The 24795-nt window shown below is 44.5% G+C and overlaps 1 protein-coding gene across 6 annotated transcripts in view; it reads left to right on the forward strand.

Moving 5' to 3' along the window:
- The first annotated feature begins 5796 nt into the window (after positions 1–5796).
- cep112 (centrosomal protein 112) overlaps positions 5797–24795 on the forward strand; it is a 669222-nt gene continuing 650223 nt past the window's right edge. For 5 of the 6 annotated variants that reach the window (XM_068058509.1, XM_068058505.1, XM_068058504.1 and 2 more), the window contains exon 1: positions 5797–5922. The gene's annotated coding sequence lies outside the window, so the exon portion shown is untranslated. Of the gene's footprint in view, positions 5923–5970; positions 6047–24795 lie in introns of those variants that run through there. The other variant, XM_068058506.1, reaches the window with a different exon arrangement.

Below are 24795 nucleotides of genomic sequence, written 5' to 3' on the forward strand. Positions count from 1 at the left end.
GAAGGTGGTGGATGAGTGCTAATCAAGTGGGCTGCTTTGTTCTGGATGGTGTCGAGCTTCTTGAGTGTTGTTGGAACTGCACTCATCCAGGTAAGTGGAGAGTATTCCATCACATTCCTGACTTGTTTCTTGTATTTGGTGGACAGGCTTTGGGGAGTCAGGAGGTGAGTTACTTGCCACAGAATTCCCAGCCTCTGACCTGTTCTCATACTCTTATAGCCACAGTATTTATATGTCTGGTCCAGTTAAGTCTCTGCTCAATGGTAACCTCCCCAGGATATTGATGGCAGGGGATTCAGCAATGGCAATGCCATTGAACATCAAGAGGAGATGGTTAGATTCTCTGCTGTTGGAGATGATCATTGCCTGGCACTTGTGTGGTGCAAATCCTACTTGCCACTTATCAGTTCACACCTGAATGTTGTCCTGGTCTTGCTGCATGTGAGCATGGACTGCTTCAGTATCTGAGGAGGTGTGAATGGTTCCCGAAAACTGTGCAATCATCAGCTAACATCCCCACTTCTGACCTTATGATGGAGGGAAGATCATTGATCAAGCAGCTGAAGATGGTTGGGCCAAGGACACTACCTTGAGGAACTCCTGCATCATGTCTTGGGGCTGAGATGATTGGCCTCCATCAACTGCGATCATCTTCCTTTCTGGTAGGTATGACTCGAACCGGTGGAGAGTTTTCCCCCTGATTCCCATTGACTTCAATTTTGCACGGGCTCTTTGATGACACACTCGGGCAAATGCTGTCAAGGGCAATCACTCTCACCTCACCTTTGGAATTCGGCTCTTCTGTCTATGTTTGGACCTAGGCTGTATGAAGGTCTAGAGTTGAGTGCCCCAGCAGAACCCAAACTGAGCATCAGTGAGCAGGTTATTGCTGAGTAAGTGTTGTTTAATAGCACTGTCAATGACACCTTTCATCACTTTGCTGATGATTGAGAGAAGACTGATGGGGCGGTAATTGGCAGGATGGATTTGTCCTGCTTTTTGTGCACAGGACATACTGGGCAATTTTCCACATTGTCGGTTAGGTGCCAGTGTCGTAGCTGTACCGGAACAGCTTGGCAAGGGGTGTGGCTAGTTCTGGAGCACAGGTCTTCAGTGCTACAGCCAGGATGTTGTGAGGGCCCAGCGCCTTTGCTGTATTTCTTGATATCACATGGAGTGAATCAAATTGGCTGAAGACTTGCATCTGTGATAGTGAACCTCAGGAGGAGGCTGAGATGGATTATCCACTCGGTGCTTCTGCCTGAAGATGGTTGCAAATGTTTCAGCCTTTTCTTTTGCACTGATGAGCTGGACTCCCCATCATTGAGTTTGGGAAGGTTCATGAAGCCTCCTCTTCTGGTTAAATATTTAATTGTCCACCACCATTCTCACTGGATGTGGCAGGACTGCAGAGCTTTGATCTAATCTGTTCGTTGTGGGATCGCTTTGCTCTATTACCTGCTGCTTTCGCTGTGCAGCATGTATGCAGTCCTGTGTTGCAGCTTCACAAGTTGGCACCTCATTTTTAGGTATGCCTGATGCTGCTCCTCGCATGATTTCCTGCACTTCTCATTGAACCAGAGTTGATCCCCTGGCTTGATGGTAATGGCAGAGTGGGGGATATGCCAGGCCATGAGATTCAGATTGTGGTTGAATACAATTCTGCTGCTGCTGATTGCCCACAGCATTTCTTGGATGCCCAGTTTTAATCTGCTAGATCTGTTCTGTTTTAGCATGGTGGTACTGCTACACAACACGATGGAGTGTATCCTCAGTGTGAAGATGGGATTTTTTTTCACAAGGACTGTGTCATTCCTACCAATACTGTCATGGACAGATGCATCTATGACAGGTAGATTGGTGAGGTGTGGTTTTTCCCTCTTTTTGGTTCTCTCACCAACTGGCAGATGTGTTCTTCAGGACTTGGCCAGCTGTGGTGCTACTGAGTTACTCTTGGTGATGGACATTGAAGTCTTCCACCCAAAGTACATTCTGTGTCCAACATGGAGGATTAATGATTCATCAGCTGATGAAGGGCAATAGGTGGTGTTATGAAAGTTATTCTGTTTTCTTGTTAAAATTTTTTTTTAAGGAATTTATTGTTAAACAGAATAAAGTTGGACCAGGTTTTTTTAAAAAAGAGAACCATCAAGGGGACACGGAAGGAACTGGTGGCAACAACAGTACTGGTTGTCACATGACACAAGATAAAGATAGAACAGAAACCCTGGTAACAGGGGCAGAGAAGTGACAAGCGCCCCTTTCATTGGACAAGCCCAGTAGCAGCACAGCACACTTGGAAGGGCAGAAAACTCACAAGCTTTTTGGTAGTTGGTCAGTGTGTGTGTTTTACCTTCTGGAGTGAGCGGAGATAAAGTCAAGTCTGAAGAAGAAGTCAAGAAAGGAGAGAAGACCACAACCCAGCTTGCTTTCCAGTATCTCTAAAGGACCCTGAGAAGCCCACTGTGTCAATTCATCTCGTTTCCTGTAGTTGAAGAAAGCCTGCTAAATTACTTTTCGATGCCGCCTGAAAAGAACTGTTTTAAAAGATCTCAGTGACCTCTCTACATGTACTCAGAAGTTAGACTGTATGCCAGTTTTGGAATAACATATCTCATCTGCTGTTTTCTTCAAAAATGAGTAATCTGTGCAAGTTTTTTTTGTCTGTAACAGAGCTCTGAATTTATAAAAATCCCTTTTTTTCAGTTAACCGGTATATATGTGTGTGTGTGAGTGTGAAGGGGCTAAGGTAAAACGGGAACTTGAAAATTTAAAATTTGTGTGTTTATGTTTTACTTCATTACTAGTTAAGACCCGTTTTAGAATAAACTGATATTTTTGTTGTTCAGTAAAGAAACCTGGTTAGTGTGTTCTATTCTGGGAAAAATAGAGTATAAGATTAACTGTATCGATAAGTGGGAACATTTATAATAATATGTTGTGACCTGTGGAGAAGTGGGACTATAACAAACAGTGCACTCCTCCCACCTCCGTCATAACAGTGGTAATCAGCAGGTTTCCTTGACCTGATGCCATGAGACTTCATGGGGTCCTGTAAAATGTTGAGGACTCTCAGGGCCACTCCTTCCTGACTCTATACCACTGTGCTGCCACCTAAGGTTTATCTGTGCTCCCGGTAGGACAGGGCATATCCAGGGATGGTGATGGAGGAGTCTGGGACATTGGCTGTGGGATATGATTCTGTGAGTATGACTATGTCAGACTGTTGCTTGACTAGTCTGTGGGATAGCTCTTCAGTGCAAGTCCCCAGATGTTAGTGAGGATGACTTTGCAGGGTGAACTGGCAAGGGTGTGCCTTTGTCGTCTCCGGTGCCAAGGTCGATGACAGGTAGTCCATCAGTTTATTATTTTTCAACTTTTCTGCAATGGTTTGATAGAACTGAGTGTCTTGCTAGGCTATTTCAGAGGGCACTTAAGAGTCAACCACATTGCTGTGGGTCTGGAGTCACATGTAGGCCAGATCAGGTAAGGACAGCAGGTTTGTTTAGTGTACCAGATGGCTTTTTAATAACAATCCTGTAGTTTCATGGTCACCATTACTGACACTACTTGTTTAAAAATTCCAGATTAATAGAAATTGAATTCCCTCAGCTGCCATGGTGGGATTTGAATACAAGTCTCCAGACCATTTGTCCAGATCTCTGGATTACTAGTTCAGTAACATCACCACTTGCTACCGCTCCCAGCAATTTTTAAGTTACAAAAGCATGGATGAGGGTTCAGAAGGAGATGAGTTGAAGCAAGAGTTGGGTGATGTTACAGAATGTTACTGAACAGCATCAAGGACCAAAACCTGATTATGATTAGAGATACAGCACTGAAACAGGCCCTTCGGCCCACCGAGTCTGTGCCGAACATCAACCACCCATTTATACTAATCCTACACTAATCCCATATTTCTACCAAACATCCCCACCTGTCCCTATATTTCCCTACCACCTACTTATACTAGTGACAATTTATAATGGCCAATTTACCTATCAACCTGCAAGTCTTTTGGCATGTGGGAGGAAACCGGAGCACCCGGAGAAAACCCACGCAGACACAGGGAGAACTTGCAAACTCCACACAGGCAGTACCCGGAATCGAACCCGGGTCCCTGGAGCTGTGAGGCTGCGGTGCTAACCACTGCGCCGCCCTAATTTTCGATAGCTGATTTTTCCCTCCCCTCCTGACTGAGGCCATTGTAACTTTCCCTATTGCTGTTCCGGCTGTGATCAACTAACTTAGCGTAGACTTGGAATTCAACTTTGGCCTTTTTGGTCTGTATGTCTCAATTCCAGGTTACACATTGCTTTCCATCATTTGAATCAGTAATGGTGCCAAGAAACTATCATTGATTGTTGTAAAAATCCATCTGGTTCACTAATGTCCTTTAGGGGAGGAAATCTGCCATCCTTATCTGGTCTGGCCTACATGTGACTCCAGACCCACAGCAATGTGGTTGACTCTTAACTACCCTCTGAAAAAGCCTAGCAAACCACTCAATTGTCAAGGGCAATTAGGGATGGGTAACAAATGCTGGCCTTGCCAGCGAGGTCCACACCCAGGAAAGAATAAAAAAATTATCTCACAACCTTGTAGCATGCTCTGCCAAACCTTTATATTACCCATCTGAAGTATGCCTCTTTGCTTCCTGCCCCAATACTTCAAAACAATGGCTCTATCCTTTCTTTATAGATGATAAATATAACATTCAATAAAGGGTATTGGATTTTTTGAGGTAATAACTGATAAATATCTGCAGATCTTGTAGGAAACATCACCTTATAGTCTTTTAAAACACACTGATGCATTCTGGAAAAAAACAGAAGAATTTAATACTGTAATTCTAGGAGAATGAGCAAATGATCCGAGATGGGATGAGCAAATGATCCGAGATGGGATGAACAACTTACAACTTGTGGATGGTTCCAATTGGCCACCTGATGTAGATGGACACAGTCCTGTTGAGGCTAACAGGGTTGCCATCCTATTTTCATAGAAAAGGAATATTTAGGAATGTCTGGAGGAAGGCTGCTTTGATCCAGTCTATCATAATTTAAGGCTCAAGAAAGGGAGATTTCCCCCTCCAAAAAAGTATCACACAAGCAACCAATTCTTGGTCAACTAATTAAAATGTGATTATTTTAATCCTTGACAAGTGTCTGTTTAAATTGAATGCCTTTTCATCATGACTCCAAGTGATAAGGTAGATCAAAAATAAAATGGGTGAAATAATAGTTCTTTGGGAAAACGTACAAAAGAATGTGCTTATCTACATGCTGCCCCCTTGGCAATATCATCCACAGACACAAGGTCAGCTTCCACATGTATGCAACAACACCAAGCTCTATTATTTCTGTTCCTGACATCTGAAACCCCCAAACCAGAAAGTTTCAGGTGACAAGGCAGGGTTGGGCTGAATGGCCAGTTTCTGTGCTCCAATGTGTGTCATTCTGTGCATCATTCTATAGTTTGTCTGATTTCGATATCATTCTATAACTTGTCTGTTCTCTCTACAAATGTTGACTTAGCAGCTCAGAATTTCTAGCTTTTTTTTGTGATGCCTTCAAAGAGAAAATTAATGTTCCAAAACAAGAAGCTGGCCTGGTACAACAGCAGCCAGAAGTTAATCATTACCTGACCTGACCTGCTCTGTGAGTGATGGGGATCAGAGTGGCCTCCTGGTCCCTTCGCAGAGAGTCGCCGGTCTCTATGGCGACGACGAGCGACTGTTGGCGGTAGTGCGTCATGAGGCGGCGACCTGAAAGGCGGCGACATCCGGTGGCGGGTGGGAGTTTGAACGTTGGCGCCGTTACCGGGGTGCCCGTTGTCATCGTTTCTTCAGCGGAACCTGTGTTGGCTGCTGTTCGCAGGCAGACGGTGTTCCGATCTCCTCACTACCCCGTCGGTGTGAAGGTGGGCGGTTAGTTGCATCAGGTGTTAATGACTCTTAAACGCCTTAAAGAGATCGCCTATTTTATTTGTTTGGTCTTTTGTCAACGGGCAGGCAAGGGGCGGGGAGGCCAGGCAGTCGCTTCAGGTTAGTGTCCTGTTCTTACCAGGCGTGTCAGGAGTTTTTCCTCTGGTTTTCCCTCTGATGACGGATGATAAACTATCTGTGTCTACTAAATGAATGATAACTGTCTCCAGTCTCGTGAATGGTACCTAGCTCGAGTCTAACTGCTTTTTGCTAGTAACTGGACTGGTTGAGTTGGGGCAATGCTGGACCAATTTGAATGGGAGAATGTTACAGGTTTGAGAGGTTGAGTGAGGTTGTTGCTGTCTGCTTGAGGCATTTCTGCCAACTCCATTACTGAGTCCATCACTGGGGAGTTCACAAGAATGTTCTTTGTTATATTTGCTGTGACATAGACCATTAGATGTGGATTCCTGATTTCACCCTGAATAGGAATAGGCCATTCACCACCTGCTCTGTCATTCAATTAAAATCATGGCTGATCTGTTTTTCCAACTCTATTTACCTGCCTTTGCTTTATCATTTTAACGCCTTTACTTATTAGAAATCTATTGATCTCAGTCTTGAAAATTGTACTTTGTGCCTTGTGGGAATGGTGTGGCAGGAAGGAAATTTTGTAGTGTAATTCAACGCATAATGTTCTTGTCGTAGGTCCAGTGGTGGACTTGGACCTGTTTTTTAAAAGATATATTCTCTCCTCTTTTCTCCAAACCTTTGAGTACAGCTTCCCCAGGCCTGGAGATCAGAAACTCAAGTATGGGAGTTTCAGTGAAGAATGAGAACGTACTAAAAATCTGTGATGCCACTATTGGTACAAAAGAGGTCTAGTGCTTTACAGCATTATGTAAAATTATACCATTTCTCAAGAATAGATGAAACTGTTGAACGACTGCATGAAATACAAAACTGCAGGTGATTTATTTTTTTGTTGTGAGTGAGTATTAATTGTTGTAAACATTATGGAGTTTGTGGCAGAGAACAAAGACAGTGATTTTAGCCTTTATAGTGTTTAGATGGAAGCAACAACTGCTGGGTGTCAGGAACAGAAATGATACAGCTTGGTGTTATCGCATACTTGTGGAAGATGACCTTGTGTCTGTTGATGATATTGCCAAAGGGGCAGCATGTAGATAAAGAGGAGGCTGATTGTACAGAATTGTTACAACACAGAAGGAGGCCATCTGGCCTGCTGTGTCTGCAATGGCTTTCCGAAAGAGCAATTTACCTAATGCTACTCTCTCGCCTTCTCCCCGTTGCCCTGCACATTCTTCCTTTTCAGATAACAATCCAATTCCCTCTTGAATGCCTCAATTGAACCTGCCTCCACCACACTCAGTCAGTGCATTCCAGATCTTAACCACTTGTTACATGGAAAATAGAAGCAGGAGCAGGCCATTCGGCCCTTCAAGCCTGCTCCGCCATTCATTATGATCATGGCTGATCATCCAACTCGGTAACCTGTTCCCGCTTTCGCCCCATACCCTTTGATCCCTTTAGACCCAAGAACTATATCTAACTCCTTCTTGAAAACATACAATGCTTTGGCCTCCACTGCTTTCTGTGGTAGTGAATTCCACAGGCTCACCATTCTCTGGGTGAAGAAATTTCTCCTCATCTCAGTCCTGAAAGGTTTACCCTGTATCCTTAGACTATGACCCCTGGTTCTGGACTCCCCCACCATCGGGAACATCCTTCCTGCATCTACCCTGTCAAGTCCTGTTAGAATTTTATAGGTTCCTATGAGATCCCCCCCCCCCCCCCCCACCCCCACTCACTCTTCTGAACTCCAGCGAATATAATCTTAACCGACTCGATCTCTCCTCATACGTCAGTCCCGCCATCCCAGGAATCAATCGGGTAAACCTTCGCTGCGCTCCCTCTATAGCAAGAGCATCCTTCCTCAGATAAGGAGACCAAAACTACACACAATATTCTAGGTGTGGCCTCACCAAGGCCCTGTTTAATTGCAGCAAGACATCCCTGCTCCTGTACTTGAATCCTCTTGCTATGGAGGCCAACATACCATTTGCCTTTTTTACTACCTGTTGGACCTGCATGCTTACCTTCAGCGACTGGTGTACGAGAACACCCAGGTCTTGCTGCATATTCCCCTCTCTGTTTATAGCCGTTCAGATAATTTGCCGCCTTGTTTTTGCTACCAAAGTGGATAGCCTCACATTTATCCACATTATACTGCATCTGCCATGCATTAGCCCACTCACTCAACTTGTCCAAATCACCCTGAAGCCTCTCTGCATCCTCCTCACAACTCACCCTCCCACCCAGTTTTGTGTCATCTGCAAATTTGGAGATGTTACATTTAGTTCTCTGATCTAAATCATTAATATTGTGAATAGCTGGGGTCCTAGCACCGATCCCTGCGGTACCCCACTAATCACTGCCTTCCATTTGGAAAAGTACCTATTTATCCCTACTCTTTGTTTCCTGTCGTCAAACCAATTTTCTATCCATTGCAATACACTACCCCCAATCCCATGCACTTTAATTTTACACACTAATCTCTGACGTGGGACTTTGTCGAAAGCCTTCTGAAAGTCCAAATAAACCACATCTACTGGCTCCCCCTCATCAACTCTACTAGTTACATCCTCGAAGAATTCTAGTAGATTTGTCAAGCATGATTTTCCTTATGTAAACCATGCTGACTCTGCCCAATTCTACCACTGTTCTCCAAGTGCTCTGCTATGAAATATTTGATAATGGACTCTAGAATTTTCCCCACTACCGACGTCAGGCTGACTGGTCTATAATTCCCTGTTTTCTCTCTACCTCCCTTTTTAAATAGTGGGGTTACATTAGCTACCCTCCAATCTGCAGGAAATGTTCCAGCGTCTATAGAATCTTGGAAGATGACCACCAATGCATCCACTATTTCTAGGGCCACTTCCTTAAGTACTCTGGGATGCACACCATCAGGCCCTGGGGATTTATCAGCCTTCAATCCCATCAATTTCCCCAACACCATTTCTCTACTAATGCTGATTTCCTTCAGTTCCTCTCTCTCACGAAGCCCTGTGTTCCCCAAAATTTCTGGTATGATATTTGTGTCCTCCTTTGTGAAGGCAGAACCAAAGTGTGCATTTAGTTGGTCAGCCATTTCTTTGTTCCATGAAAACGTTTTTCCTTGTGTCACCACTGCCTTTGCCAATTACCTTTAAATCTGTGTCCTCTTGTTATTGAACCTTCCAATCGATAGTTTCTGTTACTGAGACCAGCTTTCAATTCCAAATTTTTTATTATTAATTAATTGAACTTATTTATTGAATTTGAATTCCACCAGTTGTCATGGTGGGATTTGAGCCCGTGTCCCCAGGGCATTGGTCTGAGTGTCTGGTTGTTAGTTCATTGACATTACCACTATGCCACTGTCTCTTCTCCAAGGACAACAGCCCCAGCTTCACCAATCTATCCATTTAACTGAAATTCCTCATCCTTGGAACCATTCTCGTGAAATATTTTTGCACTGTCTCTAATGCCTTCACATCTTTCCTAATGTGTAGTGCCCAGAACTCGACACAATACTTCAGTTGAGGCTGAGCCAGTATTTTACACAAATTTAACATAACTGCCTTGCTTTTGTGCTCTATGCCTCTATTAATGAATCCTAGGATGGTGTATGCTCTATTAACTGCTCTCTCAACCTGTCCTGCCACCTTCAATTATTTATGCACATATAGACCCAGGTCCCTTTAAGCATGGATTTTTGTGGGAGTCTGGAGGTAATGGTGTGAGGGTGGGAAGAGCAGCTATGGCTGGAGGTGGTCTGACTTTAATCAAATGGGTAAGAGTGGAACCAATCAAGAGTCATCCCACTGAGCTGGACAACGGAGGAGAGAGATTGGAGGATGGTGCGATCGACTGTCTCAAAGGCTGTGGAGCAAGCAATTAGAAAGGCTAATCGTATGTTAGCCTTTATCACGAGAGGATTTGAGTACCGAAGTAGTGACGTCTTGCTTCAATTATACAGAACCTTGGTTAGACCGCACCTGGAGTACTGTGTGCAGTTTTGGTTCACTTACCTAAGGAATGATATCATTGCCATAGAGGGAGTGCTACGAAGGTTCACCAGACTTGTTCCTGGGATGTCGGGGCTGTCCTATGAAGAGAGATTGGGGAAACTGGGTGTGTATTCTCTAGAGTTTTGAAGAATGAGCGGTGATCTTATTGAAACCTTCAAAATACTTAAAGGGATAGACAGGAGTCTAGAACCAGGGGACGCAATTTCAAAATAAGGGGAAGCCACTTGGGACAGAGATGAGGAGAAATTTCTTTACTCAGAGGGTTGTGAATCTTTGGAATTCTCTACCCCAGAGGGTTGTGGAAGCTCAGTCATTGAGTATGTTTAAAGCAGAGAGTGACAGATTTCTAAATACAAATGACATAAAGGGATATGAGGATAGTGTGGGGGGAAAAAGGCATTGAAGTGGATGATCAGCCATGATCAAATTGAATGGCGGGGGCTCGATGGGCTGAATGGCCTACTCCTGCTCCTAGGTTCCTAAGTGAAGAAGGGATAATGCACCAAGGTCACAGTCACCGAGGATGCCGTCATACTCTTGGTTAGGGCTGTGGCAGGAGTTGAAATCTGCAGAGAAATTCAAGGCAAGATGGAATGGTTTTGAAAAGTAGGAGGACAGTGCCTGATGAGAGAGGATAGGGTTCAGGAAGGGAATTTGGGTGGTTAGCAGTTTACTTGGAATGAGGTCGAGGGAGCAGGAAGTGGATCTCATAAATAATATGAGCCAGGAGAGGGCATGAGGGTAGATATGAGAGAAACTCGAGTGATGTGGGTTGGGGGGACCCTGCGGGAGGTTTGGCTTGTCGGGGAAGGATGATAGCCATCGCGTGAAAGAAGTTCACGAGCTCCTTGCAGTTGTTGTTGTAGAGGAGGGTGGTGGGGAGTAAGGGTGGTTGTTGGCTATATTGCCTTTGCTCTTCAGAATGATCCTGGCATAATTGGTTGTTTTAGCAGAGGAGAATAAGGCCCAATACATACATCTTTTAAAAAAATTTTAACTGATGGTTGTGGATTGTCCTTTTTATTATGTACCTGAATGGAGTGACTTTACTGATGCAATGAAACTTTATTAGTAATATGCTTTATTCTCTGTGTACTGATTGAAACATTTAATCATGCTTTTTAAAAGTATCGATTTAGTTCATCAGTTAGACTTGCACTTGCCTCTTTAATCATGATATTTTGCAGAGCAAATTGCTGCAAGTGGGAGCTGATAACATTGTAATGAGGGAACAGGGCATCTGGGACTTGTGTGATCAGGGCAAGCAACTATGTATCTCTGCAACCAATCAGTTTGGAGGATTGTGAAATCAACAGTGCAAGGACCAAGAAAGAAGTGGAAATTAGAATTGAAGTTGATGCCATATCAGGTATAGGAAGAGAAATAGAGGCAATGAAAAGTTGAATTGAGAGACAGAAAATAAAACTTTTTTTTCAAATATCCAAAAGCGGTTAAAACTTGTAACGATGAGACTCCACACTTGCGGTTGTTCGTTTTCAGTGCCAGAGAGGTGATAGAGTCGTAGAGTTATACAGCACTAAAACAGGTCCTTCTGCCCATCGTGTCTGTGCCGGCCATCAAGCACCTAACTATTGTGTTCCCATTTTCCAGCACTTGGCCCATAGCATTATATACTATGGTGTTTCACGTGCTCATCTAAAGACTTCTTAAATGTTGAGGGTTCCTGCCTCTACCACCTCTTCAGACAGTGCGTTCCAGATTCCAACCACACTCTGGGTGAAAATTGTTTTCCTCCAATCCACTCTAAACCTCCTGCCTCTTACCTTAAATTTATACTCCCTGGTTATTGACCCCTCCGCTAAGGGAAAAAGCTTCTTCCTATCTATCCTATCAATGCCCCATATAATTTTGTATACCTCAATCATGTCCCCCCCTCAGCCTTCTCTGCTCTAATGAAAACAACCCTAGCCTATCCAGTCTCTCTTCATAGGTGAAATGCTCCAGCTCAAGCAACATCCTGGTGAATCTCCTCTGCACCCTCTCCAGTGGAATCACATCCTTCCTGTAGTGTGGTGCCCAGAACTGTACACAGTACTCCAGCTGTGGCCTAACTATCATTTTATACAGCTCCATCATAACCTCCCTGCTCTTATATTCTGTGCCTTGGCTAATAAAGGCAAGTGTCCCATATGCCTTCCTAACCACCTTATGTTGTTGCCTTCAGTGATCTATGGACAAGTACACCAAGTTCCCTCTGACTCTCTCTACTTACCATCCATTGTATAGTCCCTTGCCTTGTTAGTCCTCCCAAAATGCATCACCTCACACTTCTCAGGATTAAATTCCATTTGCCATTGCTCCGCCAATCTATATCGTCCTTTAATCTAAGGCTTTCCTTCTCCCAATTTACGACACCACCAATTGTTGTTTCATCTGCGAACTTACTGATCATTCCTGCTATAGGATTGGCAATAATTAGCACTTAGCAAATAATTAAAAGAATTTCTGACAGCTAATCCAGGCTGAATTAAAGGGCTCCAAATCAGGCTGCTTGCATTACTTCAGACCAACTCTAACTTTTCTGTGAGTTTAAGTTAGAGCTATTGTACAAATATAGCAACCTCATGCCATTCAATACATTTGAATGGTGAGTTACACAGTGAGATGCAGTTTACTTGATTTGCAGGGTCTCAACCACCAGAGCATTCTGGAGGGTGAGGGTGCACAGTCAGAGGTCGTGGTCCACATTGGTACCAACGATATAGGTAGAAAAAGGGATGAGCTCCTGCAGGCTGAGTTTAGGGAGTTCGGAAAAGGATTAGCAAGCAGGACCTCAAAGGTAGTAATCTCCGGTTTACTCCCAAGGCCACGTGCTGGTGAGTAAGAAATAGGAGAATACAACAGATGAATGTGTGGCTGGAGGGATGGTGCAGGAGGGAGGGCTTCAGATTTCTGGGGCATTGGGACCAGTTTTGGGGAAGGTGGGACTTGTACAAGCCCGACGGTCTGCACCTGAACAGGACCGAGACGAATATCCTTGCAGGAAGGTTTGCTATTGCTGTTGGAGATGGTTTGAACTAGATTGGCAGGGAATGGGAACCTGTGGGCAGTTTCAGATAGGACAAATTCAGAGCAGGGAACAGGAGGCAGAAAATTAGTGAGTGACTTTGAAAGACAGAAGAAGCAAAGGTTAAAAATTGTACAGTACAGGAATTTGGCAGTGTTAAAAGTATTTATTTAAATGCAAGGAGTATAGCAAATAAAGCTGATGAGCTGAGGGCACGGATAGACACATGGCAGCATGATATCATTACTATAACGGAAACCTGGCTTAAAGAGGGGCAAAAATGGCAGCTCAACATCCCTGGATATAGAGTCTTCAGGCTGGATGGAGAGGCAGATAAAAGGGGAGGGGGTATAGCATTATTGGTTAAAGAATCAATTACAGCTGTGAGGAGGGATAATCTGCTCAATGAATCATCAAATGAGGCAGTATTGGTTACAAAGAACAAAGAAATTTACAGCACAGGAACAGGCCCTTCGGCCCTCCAAGCCTACGCCGCTCCAAATCCTCTATCTAAACCTGTCGTCTATTTTCGAAGGGTCTGTATCTCTTTACTTCCTGCCCATTCATGTATCTGTCTAGATACATCTTAAAAGACGCTATCGTGCCCGCGTCTACCACCTCCGCTGGCAATGCGTTCCATGCACCCACCACCCTCTGCGTAAAGAACTTTCCACGCATATCCCCCTAAACTTTTCCCCTTTCACTTTGAACTCGTGTCCCCTTGTAATTGAATCCCCCACTCTGGGAAAAAGCTTCTTGCTATCCACCCTGTCTATACCTCTCATGATTTTGTACACCTCAATCAGGTCCCCCCTCAACCTCCGTCTTTCTAATGAAAATAATCCTAATCGACTCAACCTCTCTTCATAGCCAGCGCCCTCCATACCAGGCAACATCCTGGTGAACCTCCTCTGCACCCTCTCCAAAGCATCTACATCCTTTTGGTAATGTGGCGACCAGAACTGCACGCAGTATTCCAAATGTGGCCGAACCAAAGTCCTATACAACTGTAACATGACCTGCCAACTCTTGTACTCAATACCCCGTCCGATGAAGGAAAGCATGCCGTATGCCTTCTTGACCACTCGATTGACCTGCGTTGCCACCTTCAGGGAACAATGGACCTGAACACCCAAATCTCTCTGTACATCAATTTTCCCCAGGACTTTTCCATTTACTGTATAGTTCACTCTTGAATTGGATCTTCCAAAATGCATCACCTCACATTTGCCCTGATTGAACTCCATCTGCCATTTCTCTGCCCAACTCTCCAGTCTATCTATATTCTGCTGCATTCTCTGACAGTCCCCTTCACTATCTGCTACTCCACCAATCTTAGTGTCGTCTGCAAACTTGCTAATCAGACCACCTATACTTTCCTCCAAATCATTTATGTATATCACAAACAACAGTGGTCCCAGCACGGATCCCTGTGGAACACCACTGGTCACACGTCTCCATTTTGAGAAACTCCCTTCCACTGCTACCCTTTGTCTCCTGTTGCCCAGCCAGTTCTTTATCCATCTAGCTAGTACACCTTGGACCCCATGTGCCTTCACTTTCTCCATCAGCCTACCATGGGGAACCTTATCAAATGCCTTACTGAAGTCCATGTATATGACATCTCCAGCCCTTCCCTCATCAATCAACTTTGTCACTTCCTCAAAGAATTCTATTAAGTTGGTAAGACATGACCTTCCCTGCACAAAACCACGTTGCCTATCACTGATAAGCCCATTTTCTTCCAGATGGGAATAGATCCTATCCCTCAGTATCTTCTCCAGCAGCTTCCCTACCACTGACGTCAGGCTCACCGGTCTATAATTACCTGGATTATCCCTGCTACCCTTCTTAAACAAGGGGACTACATTAGCAATTCTCCAGTCCTCCGGGACCTCACCCGTGTTTAAAGATGTTGCAAAGATATCTGTTAAGGCCCCAACTATTTCCTCTCTCGCTTCCCTCAGTAACCTGGGATAGATCCCATCCGGACCTGGGGATTTGTCCACCTTAATGCCTTTTAGAATACCCAACACTTCCTCCCTCCTTATGCCGACTTGACCTAGAGTAATCAAACATCTGTCCCTAACCTCAACATCCGTCATGTCCCTCTCCTCGGTGAATACCGATGCAAAGTACTCATTTAGAATCTCACCCATTTTCTCTGACTCTACGCATAACTTTCCTCCTTTGTCCTTGAGTGGGCCAATCCTTTCTCTAGTTACCCTCTTGCTCCTTATATATGAATAAAAGGCTTTGGGATTTTCCTTAACCCTGTTTGCTGAAGATATTTCATGACCCCTTTTAGCCCTCTTAATTCCTCATTTCAGATTGCGCCTACAATCACGATATTCTTTCAAAGCTTCGTCTTTCTTCAGCCGCCTAGACCTTATGTAGGCTTCCTTTTTCCTCTTAGCTAGTCTCACAATTTCACCTGTCATCCATGGTTCCCTAATCTTGCCATTTCTACCCCTCATTTTCACAGGAACATGTCTCTCCTGCACGCTAATCAACCTCTCTTTAAAAGCCTCCCACATATCAAATGTGGATTTACCTTCAAACAGCTGCTCCCAATCTACATTCCCCAGCTCCTGCCGAATTTTGGTATAGTTGGCCTTCCCCCAATTTAGCACTCTTCCTTTGGGACCACTCTCGTCTTTGTCCATGAGTATTCTAAAACTTACGGAATTGTGATCACTATTCCCAAAGTAGTCCCCTACTGAAACGTCAACCACCTGGCCAGGCTCATTCCCCAACACCAGGTCCAGTATGGCCCCTTCCCGAGTTGGACTATTTACATACTGCTCTAGAAAACCCTCCTGGATGCTCCCTACAAATTCTGTTCCATCTAGACCTCTAACATTAAGTGAATCCCAGTCAATGTTGGGAAAATTAAAATCTCCTATCACCACCACCCTGTTGCTCCTGCAGCTTTCCATAATCTGTTTACATATTTGTACCTCTATCTCACGCTCGCTGTTGGGAGGGCTGTAGTACAGCCCCAACATTGTTACCGCACCCTTCCTATTTCTGAGTTCTGCCCATATTGCCTCACAGCTCGAGTCCTCCATAGTGCCTTCCTTCAGCACAGCTGTGATATCCTCTTTGACCAGTAATGCAACTCCTCCACCCCTTTTACCTCCCTCTCTATCCCGCCTAAAGCATCGGTATCCTGGGATATTTAGTTGCCAATCATGCCCTTCCCTTAACCAAGTCTCAGTAATAGCAATAACATCATACTCCCAGGTACTAATCCAAGCCCTAAGTTCATCTGCTTTACCTATTACACTTCTTGCATTAAAACAAATACACCTCAGACCACCAGTCCCTTTGCTTTCATCATCTGCTCCCTGCCTACTCTTTCCCTTAGTCACGCTGACTTCATTATCTAGTTCCTTACAGGCTTTAGTTACTACATCCTTACTCTCCACTGACCTCATTTGGTTCCCATCCTCCTGCCACATTAGTTTAAACCCTCCCCAACAGCGTTAGCAAAAGCACCCCCAAGGACATTGGTTCCAGTCCGGCCCAGGTGTAGACCGTCCAATTTGTAATAGTCCCACCTCCCCCAGAACCGGTCCCAATGTCCCAAAAATCTGAACCCCTCCCTCCTGCACCATCGCTCAAGCCACGCATTCATCCTGACTATTCTTTCATTTCTACTCTGACTATCACGTGGCACTGGTAGCAATCCTGAGATTGCTACCTCTGAGGTCCTACTTTTTAACTTGGCTCCTAACTCCCTAAATTCTGCTTGTAGGACCTCATCCCGTTTTTTACCTATATCATTGGTGCCTATGTGCACAATGACAACTGGCTGTTCACCCTCCCCCTTCAGAATGTTCTGCAGCCGAGCTGAGACATCCTTGACCCGTGCACCTGGGAGGCAACATACCATTCGGGAGTCTCGTTTTCGACCACAGAACCGCCTATCTACTCCCCTTACAATCGAATCCCCTATAACTATAGCCCTTCCACTCTTTTTCCCGCCCTTCTGAACAGCAGAGCCAGCCACGGTGCCATGAACCTGGCTACTGCTGCCTTCCCCTGGTGAGCCATCTCCCTCAACAGTATCCAAAACGGTATACCTGTTGTGGAGGGAGATGACCGCAGGGGACACCTGCGCTGCCTTCCTGCTCTTTCTCTGCCTTTTGGTCACCCATTCCCTTTCTCCCTCAGCAATCCTAATCTGCGGTGTGACCAATTCGCTAAATGTGCTATCCACGACCTCCTCAGCATCGCGGATGCTCCAAGGTTGAACTCAAAAATAAAGGGGCAGCCACACTACCAGGATTGTACAGTAGACCTTCAAATAGTGAGAGGGAGATAGAAGAACAAATATGTAGGCAGATTTCTGAGTGCAAAATTAATAGGGCATAATAGTTGGTGATTTCAACTACCCCAATATCAGCTGTGATACAAACAGTTTAAAGGGTGCAGCGGGCACAAAATTCTGATTTGCTTAAAAGGGAACTTTTTTTAGCCAGCTCATAAACCCAACGAGAGAGGGCACAGTTCTAGATTTAGTCTTTGGAAATGAAGCTGGGCAAGTGGATGAAGTAGCAGTGGGTGACCATTTTGGAGATTGTGACCATTATACAGTTAGATTTAGCATTATTATGGAAAAGGACAAAGAACAGTAGTAAAAGTTCTAAACTGGAGGAAGACAAATTTTACGAAGCTAAGGGGTAATCTGGCAAATGTGGATTGGATACAGCTACTTGAAGGAAAACCAGTGGCAAACCAATGGGAGGCATTCAAAAGCGAGATTCTACGGGCACAGTGTAGACATGTCCTCACAAAGAAAAAGGGTGGTACTACCAAATCTCGAGCCCCCTGGTTATCTCGAAGCATACAGGAGAAGATAAAGCAGCAAAAGAAAGCTTATGACAGTCATAAAAATCTTAATACTTTAGAAAGCCTAGAGGAATACAGAAATTGCAGGGGTGAAGTAAAAAAGGAAATTATGAAAGCAAAGAGAAGGCATGAAAAATTATTGGCAGGTAAAATCAAGGAAAACCCAAAGATGTTTTAGCAGTTCATTAAAGAGCAAGAGGATAACTAAGGAAAGGGTAGGGCCTATCAGAGGTTTACAAGGTAACTTAGGCATGGATGCAGAAGATGTGGGCAGGGTTCTTAATAAGTACTTGGTCTCTTTTCACAAAGGAGAGGGCTGATGCAGACATTGTAGTAAAAGAGGAGTGTGAAATATTAGATACAATAAGCATAATAAGAGAGGAAGTACCAGAGGGTCTGACATCCTTGAAAGTGGCTAAATCGCCAGGGCTGGATGGATTGTATCCCAGGCTGTTAAAGGAAGTGGATGCTCTGAGGATCATTTTCAAATCCTTGTGGGATACAGATGAGGTACCAGAGGACTGGAGATCTGCAAACTTTGTACCATTGTTTAAAAAGGGTGCATGGGATAGACCAGTCATCTGACCTGGGTGGTGAGAAAATTACGAGAATCAATTCTGAAAGGTTAAACTGTCACTTAGAAAGGTACGGATTAATTAGGGATAGTCAGCATGGATTTGTAAGGGAAGGTCGTGTCTTACTAACGTAATTGAATTTTTTGAGTAAATAACAAGGATTGATGAGGGTAATGCAGTGGATGTTGTCCACATGGATTTTAGTAAGACATTTGACAAGGTCCCACATGGCAAACTGGTCAGAAAAGTAAAAGCTCATGGGATACAGGGGAATATGACAAGTTGGATCCAAAATTGGCTCAGTGACAGGAAACAAAGGGTAATGGTCGATGGATGTTTTTGTGAATGGAAAGCAGTTTCCAGTGGTGTTCCACAGGACTCAGTGTTGGGTCCCTTGCGGTTTGTGGTATATATTAATGATTTAGACTTAAATGTGGGAGGCATGACTGGGAAATTTCCAGATGACACAAAAATTGGTCATGTAGTTGATAATGAAGAGGATAGCTGTAGACTCCAGAATGATATCAATGGTTTTGAGTGGGTGGAAAAGTGGCAAATGGAATTCAATCCGGAGAATTGTGAGGTAATGCATTTGGGGAGGGCAAACAAAGCAAGGGAATAGCAATAAATGGGAGGACATTGAGAGGAGTAGAAGAAGTGAGAGACGTTGGAGTGCATGTCCACAGGTCCCTGAAGGTGGCAGGACAGGTAGATAAAGTGGTGAACAAGGCATACGGAATGCTTTCCTTTATTGGCTGAGGTTGTAAAAAACAGGGTTGTAATGCTGGAACTGTATAAAACGCTGGATAGACCACAGCTGGAGTATTGTGTACGGTTCTGGTCACCATAGTACAGGAAGGACATAATTGCTCTGGAGAGGTTACAGAGGAGATTTACAAGAATGTTGCCAGGGCTTGAAAATTGCGGCTATGAGGAAAAATTGGATAGGCTTGTCTTGTTTTCCTTAGAACAGAGGAGGTTGAGGTGTGACTTAATTGAGGTGTACAAAATTATGAGGGGCCTAGATAGAGTAGACAGGAAGGATCTGTTTCTCCTAACGGAGAGGTCAATTACCAGGGGGCACAGATTTAAGGTGATTGTTTGAAGCATTAGAGGGGACATGAAAAGCTTTTTCACCCAGAGGGTGGTGTGTGTCTGGAATTCACTGCCCAGATGGGTGGTGGCGGCAGAAACCCTCAACTCATCTAAAATGTCCCAGGACCTACACCTGAAATGCTGTAACATGCCAGGCTACGGACCAGGTGCTGGAAGGTGGGACTAGAATGGGCGGCCAGATTTGTCGGCTGATGCAGACACGATGGGCTGAATGGCCTCTTTCTGTGCTGTAACTTTTCTATGGTTCTACCAACCTTTAGATTTCTGTGTTTAACCATGCATCTGCCTTGCCTGAAGTTGTAGTAGCATTTGCTAGTAAATATCAGAGAGCACGATTAGCCTCACTGTTATTTTGACAGCAAATTGGGGATAATATGTACTGCGTGAAAACTCAGCGATCCTGAATTGGACCATGTAGTTTAATTGACCACACTGCTTTCCCATGAAGATGAGTAGCGAACTCAACTGTGCAATATAAAGGACGTGCAGCGCGCAGAAAAGCTACATCTTGATGGAGAGAAAGAATGCTTAATTGAGGAGAAAGTTGACCTGCAGTGTTGTCATGAATCTGTAAAGCTTTGAAGCTGACATGGATGCGAGCCAAGAAAATTATCCTGAGTTAGTGTGTCTGCCTCACAAAATAGGATCTTGGTTTTGCTTGTCTTGTAGTTTAGTTTAGTTATTTTCCCATCATCTTCAGATGACAACTAGTTCTTTTCTTCTTCTCCCTCCTTTTAGAATCTCATTGAAGAAGTCACTGCCTATTCCCTGGTGCATTTACAATTTATCGAGGTCAGGAGGGCAATATGTGTCTTTGGACATTATCCTTCCTTCCATTCCTTTTTGGCCTCCTTGTCTCGAGAGACAATGGGTAAGCACCTAGAGGTGGTCAGTGGTGTGTGGAGGAGTGATTATAAAGACCAATTCTAGAGTGACAGACTCTTCCAGAGGCGCTGCAGGTGAAGTTGGTTGTTGGGGCTGTTACACAGTTGGCTCTCTGCTTATACTGCTGTCTCTTTTCTTGCCAGCTGCTGAGTCTCTTCGACTCGCCTCTCTTCAGCCCCGCCTTTATAGCTATCTGCCAGCTCTCGTGCTCACTGCCAACTGGCTCCCACGACTTGTGGTTAATGTCGCAAGACTTCATGTCGCGTTTGCAAATATCTTTAAAGCAGAGACATGAACGGCTAGTGGGTCGGATACCAGTGATGAGCTCGCTGTACAATACGTCCTTGGGGATCCTGCCATCTTCCATGCGGCTCACATGGCCAAGCCATCTCAAGCGCTGCTGGCTCAGTAGGGCATACATGTTGGGGATGTTGGCTGTCTCGAGGACTTCTCCGTTGGAGATACGGTCCTGCCACCTGATGCCAAGGATTCTCCGGAGACAGTGAAGATGGAATGCATTGAGATGTCACTCTTGCTGACATACGTTGTCCAGGCCTCGCTGCCATAGAGCAAGGTATTGAGGACACAGGCTTGAAACACTCGGACTTTTGTGTGCTGTGTCAGTGGGCCATTTTCCCACACCCTCTTGGCCAGTCTGGACATAGCAGCAGATGCCTTTCTCATGTGCTTGTTGATTTCTGCATCGAGAGACAGGTTACTGGTGATATTTGAGCCTAGGTAGGTGAACTCTTGAACCACTTCCAGAGTGTGGTCACCGATTTTGATGGATGGAGCATTTCTGACGTCCTGTCACATGATGTTCGTTTTCTTGAGGCTGATGTTTAGGCCAAATTCATTGCAGGGGGTGCAAGCCTGTCGATGAGTCTCTGCAGACACTCTTCAGTGTGGGATGTTAATGCAGTATCGTCAGCAAAGTGGAGTTCCCTCATGAGGACAGTCTGTACTTTGGTCTTTGCTCTTAGACGGGCAAGGTTGAACAACCTGCCATCTGATCTTGTGTGGAGGAAAATTCCTTCTTCTGAAGACTTGAACGCATGAGAGAGCAGCAGTGAGAAGAAGATCCCAAATGAGAACACAGCCCTGTTTCACACCACTCAGGATGGGAAAGGAGTGTGATAATGCACCGTTATACTGAATTATGCCTTTCATATTGTCATGGAAAGAGGTGATGATGCTTGGTAGCTTTGGTGGACATCCGATCTTTGCTACTAGTCTGAAGAGACCACGTCTGCTGACTAGGTCAAAGGCTTTGGTGAGATCTATGAAGGCAACGTAGAGGGACATCCGTTGTTCGTGGCATTTTCTTCATCCCGTTCCTTTTAGAATCTCTTTGAGGAAGTCACTGCCTATTCCCTGGTGCATTTACAATTTATCGAGGTCAGGAGGGCAATGACTGTTTTGACTCCATTGGACATTATATTGCTGCATTAATAAACCAACCCAAGAAGGTGTCTGTTACTTTGTGTTTTTTAATTGTCTTGAGGGCATAAGGATCATAAATTTATATACCAGCTCCTGGTAATAAGGGTGATTTTGGCTTTTACTTGTATTTTTGAAGTCCCATTACAAATACTAATGTTAATTGTGCTCTAGTTAACTCTGATACTCGAACAACAAGTACCTTGACTTTCTTGCTAGCAGTCCTAAACTATCCTGCTGTAAATAGCATACTGTTTTTCTAAATCAGCCTTTGTTCATCAGATCAGATTAATCTTTGCATTGATCAGCTGATGGGATGTCAGTCAGGAGAGACAATAGTCACCAAGCTTTGTTTTTTCGTACGTGAACATGAGATTGCACCGTTGGTTTTAAACTCCAACAGCTGTTCCTAAAACGTCTGACAATCATGTGATACAGAACAACCATGCATTGAAAAACCTCCCTGAAAATTGTTCTGCAGTAACCTACTCCCTATATTAATCTAGTGGTAAGCCTGTTGGTATTTATAACCAGTTACACATGGTTTTCTAAAAAATATTTAATCTACATTAAATGTGCATTTGCTCCCATTGTATAAATGGAAGAGATGGACATATCTCAGTGTATATTTATCCAGTAAGTGGATCTGGTGTGATGCACTCACGACTAATATCTGTTGGTAAATACAGAATGCTCTGGAAAAGTTGGAGTTAATCTTTAAGATTATATGAAAAGATGTAAAGGGAATGTTGCTGGAAAGGAAGTGTTTTCCATGTAAAATTCTCACTGTGCTATTAGTTGGGGGTGGGGTGGGGGTGGGATGCAAGATTATTGCTGCCTATAAAAAGGTCTTGCCTTTCCATTAACCCGTGGTACCTTAAGATCCACAGTGTCAACTGTGAAAGCTATAAAGTTCTGGTCTGCTTCAGCAAGAATTCTGGCCTGCTGATCTTAACTGTACTGATACTAATCAAAGTTCGTGATAGAGTTGGAGGAAAAGTACCACACTCTACTCTGAGGATTCTCAGTAGAGAATGCTTATTATAGATTCTCTCAATCATGAAAACAAAGTTGTTCAAAATGAAGCTAATATCTGATCATATAATTTCAGTTGGTGAATCAGGTATTTTGGATGCTTTGTGCTGGCTGCTGAGAGCATTTTAAACTTTATTTTCTGCATAGATTTCTTTTGGGAAGTACATTTGAATAACTGCCCTTCTGCCTAATTCAACATTGGAGTTTGATCAGATGTCTTTTGGATGTTTGTGGTATTTTGTTGCTTTCCTCTAACATTACCCTGTGGAAATAACTTTTTTTTCCCCTTTGTACACACTGAAGATGATCAACAAAGAGACTTTGGGTTTGTCTTGATAGCAATATATTGTATTGTACATTTTCAGTGATATTTGTTTGAAAGTTGTATGGTTCACCCCCGTTTATCTTTTGGGAATGACTGTTGTGACTTCACATTACAGGAGTCCTGCGTGACTCTTTCCATGATAAGAAATGTTTGATTTTTGTTTCCTGAATGGCATGGTTGTGATCATTAACCAATACTTTTCCAGTCTGTCGTCTTGTTCTTCTCCTTCTCCGCCACCACCACCACGTCGTCATACAGTAGGGAGGGGGTTGCCCTGGGAGTCCTCAACAGTGACCCCGGACCCCCATGAAGTCTCATGGCATCAGGTCCTACTGATTACCACCTACCGCCCTCCCTCAGCTGATGACTCCGTATTCCTCCATGTTGAACACCACTTGGAGGAAGCACTGAGGGTGGCAACGGCACAAAATGTACTCTGGGTGGGTGACTTCAATGCCCATCACCAAGAGTGGCTCGGTAGCACCACTACTGACCGAGCTGGCCGAGTCCTAAAGGACATAGCTGCTAGACTGGGTCTGTGGCAGGTGGTGGGGGAACCAAGACGAGGGAAAAACAAACTTGACCTCGTCCTCACCAATCTGCCTGCCGCAGATGCTTCTGTCCATGACAGTATTGGTAGGAGTGACCACCATACAGTCCTTATGGAGACGAAGTCCCGCCTTCACATTGAGGATACCGTCCCTCGTGTTGTGTGGCACTATCACCGTGCTAAATGGGATAGATTTCGAACAGATCTATCAATGCAAAACTGGGCATCCATCAGGCGCTGTGGGCCATCAGCAGCAGCAGAATTGTACTCAACCTCAATCTGTAACCTCATGGCCTGGCATATCCCCCACTCTACCATTACCATCAAGCCAGGAGACCAACCCTGGTTCAATGAAGAGCGCAGGAGGGCATGCCTCAAAATGAGGTGTCAACCTGGTGAAGCTACAACACTGGACTACTTGCATGCCAAACTGCGTAAGCAGCATGTGATAGACACAGCTAAGCGATCCCATAACCAACGGATCAGATCTAAGCTCTGCAGTCCTGCCACATCCAGCCGTGAATGGTGGTGGACAATTAAACAACTAACTGGAGGAGGTGGCTCCACAAATATCCCCATCCTCAATGATGGGGGAGCCCAGCACATCAGTGCGAAAAATAAGGCTGAAGCATTTGCAGCAATCTTCAGCCAGAAGTGCCGAGTTGATCCATCTCGGCCTCCTCCTGAAATCCCCAGAATCACAGATGCCAGTCTTCAGCCCATTCGATTCACTCCGCGTGATATCAAGAAACGACTGAAGGCACTGTATACTGGGCCCAGACAACATTCCGGCAATAGTATTGAAGACCTGTGCTCCAGAACTTGCCACGCCCCTAGCCAAGCTGTTCCAGTACAGCTACAACAGTGGCATTTACCCTGCAATGTGGAAAATTGCCCAGGTATGTCCTGTACACAAAAAGCCGGACAAGTCCAACCCAGCCAATTACCGCCCCATCAGTCT

The sequence above is a fragment of the Heterodontus francisci genome, chromosome 26, assembly GCF_036365525.1.
Source record: "Heterodontus francisci isolate sHetFra1 chromosome 26, sHetFra1.hap1, whole genome shotgun sequence".
NCBI classification, from domain to species: Eukaryota; Metazoa; Chordata; class Chondrichthyes; order Heterodontiformes; family Heterodontidae; genus Heterodontus; species Heterodontus francisci.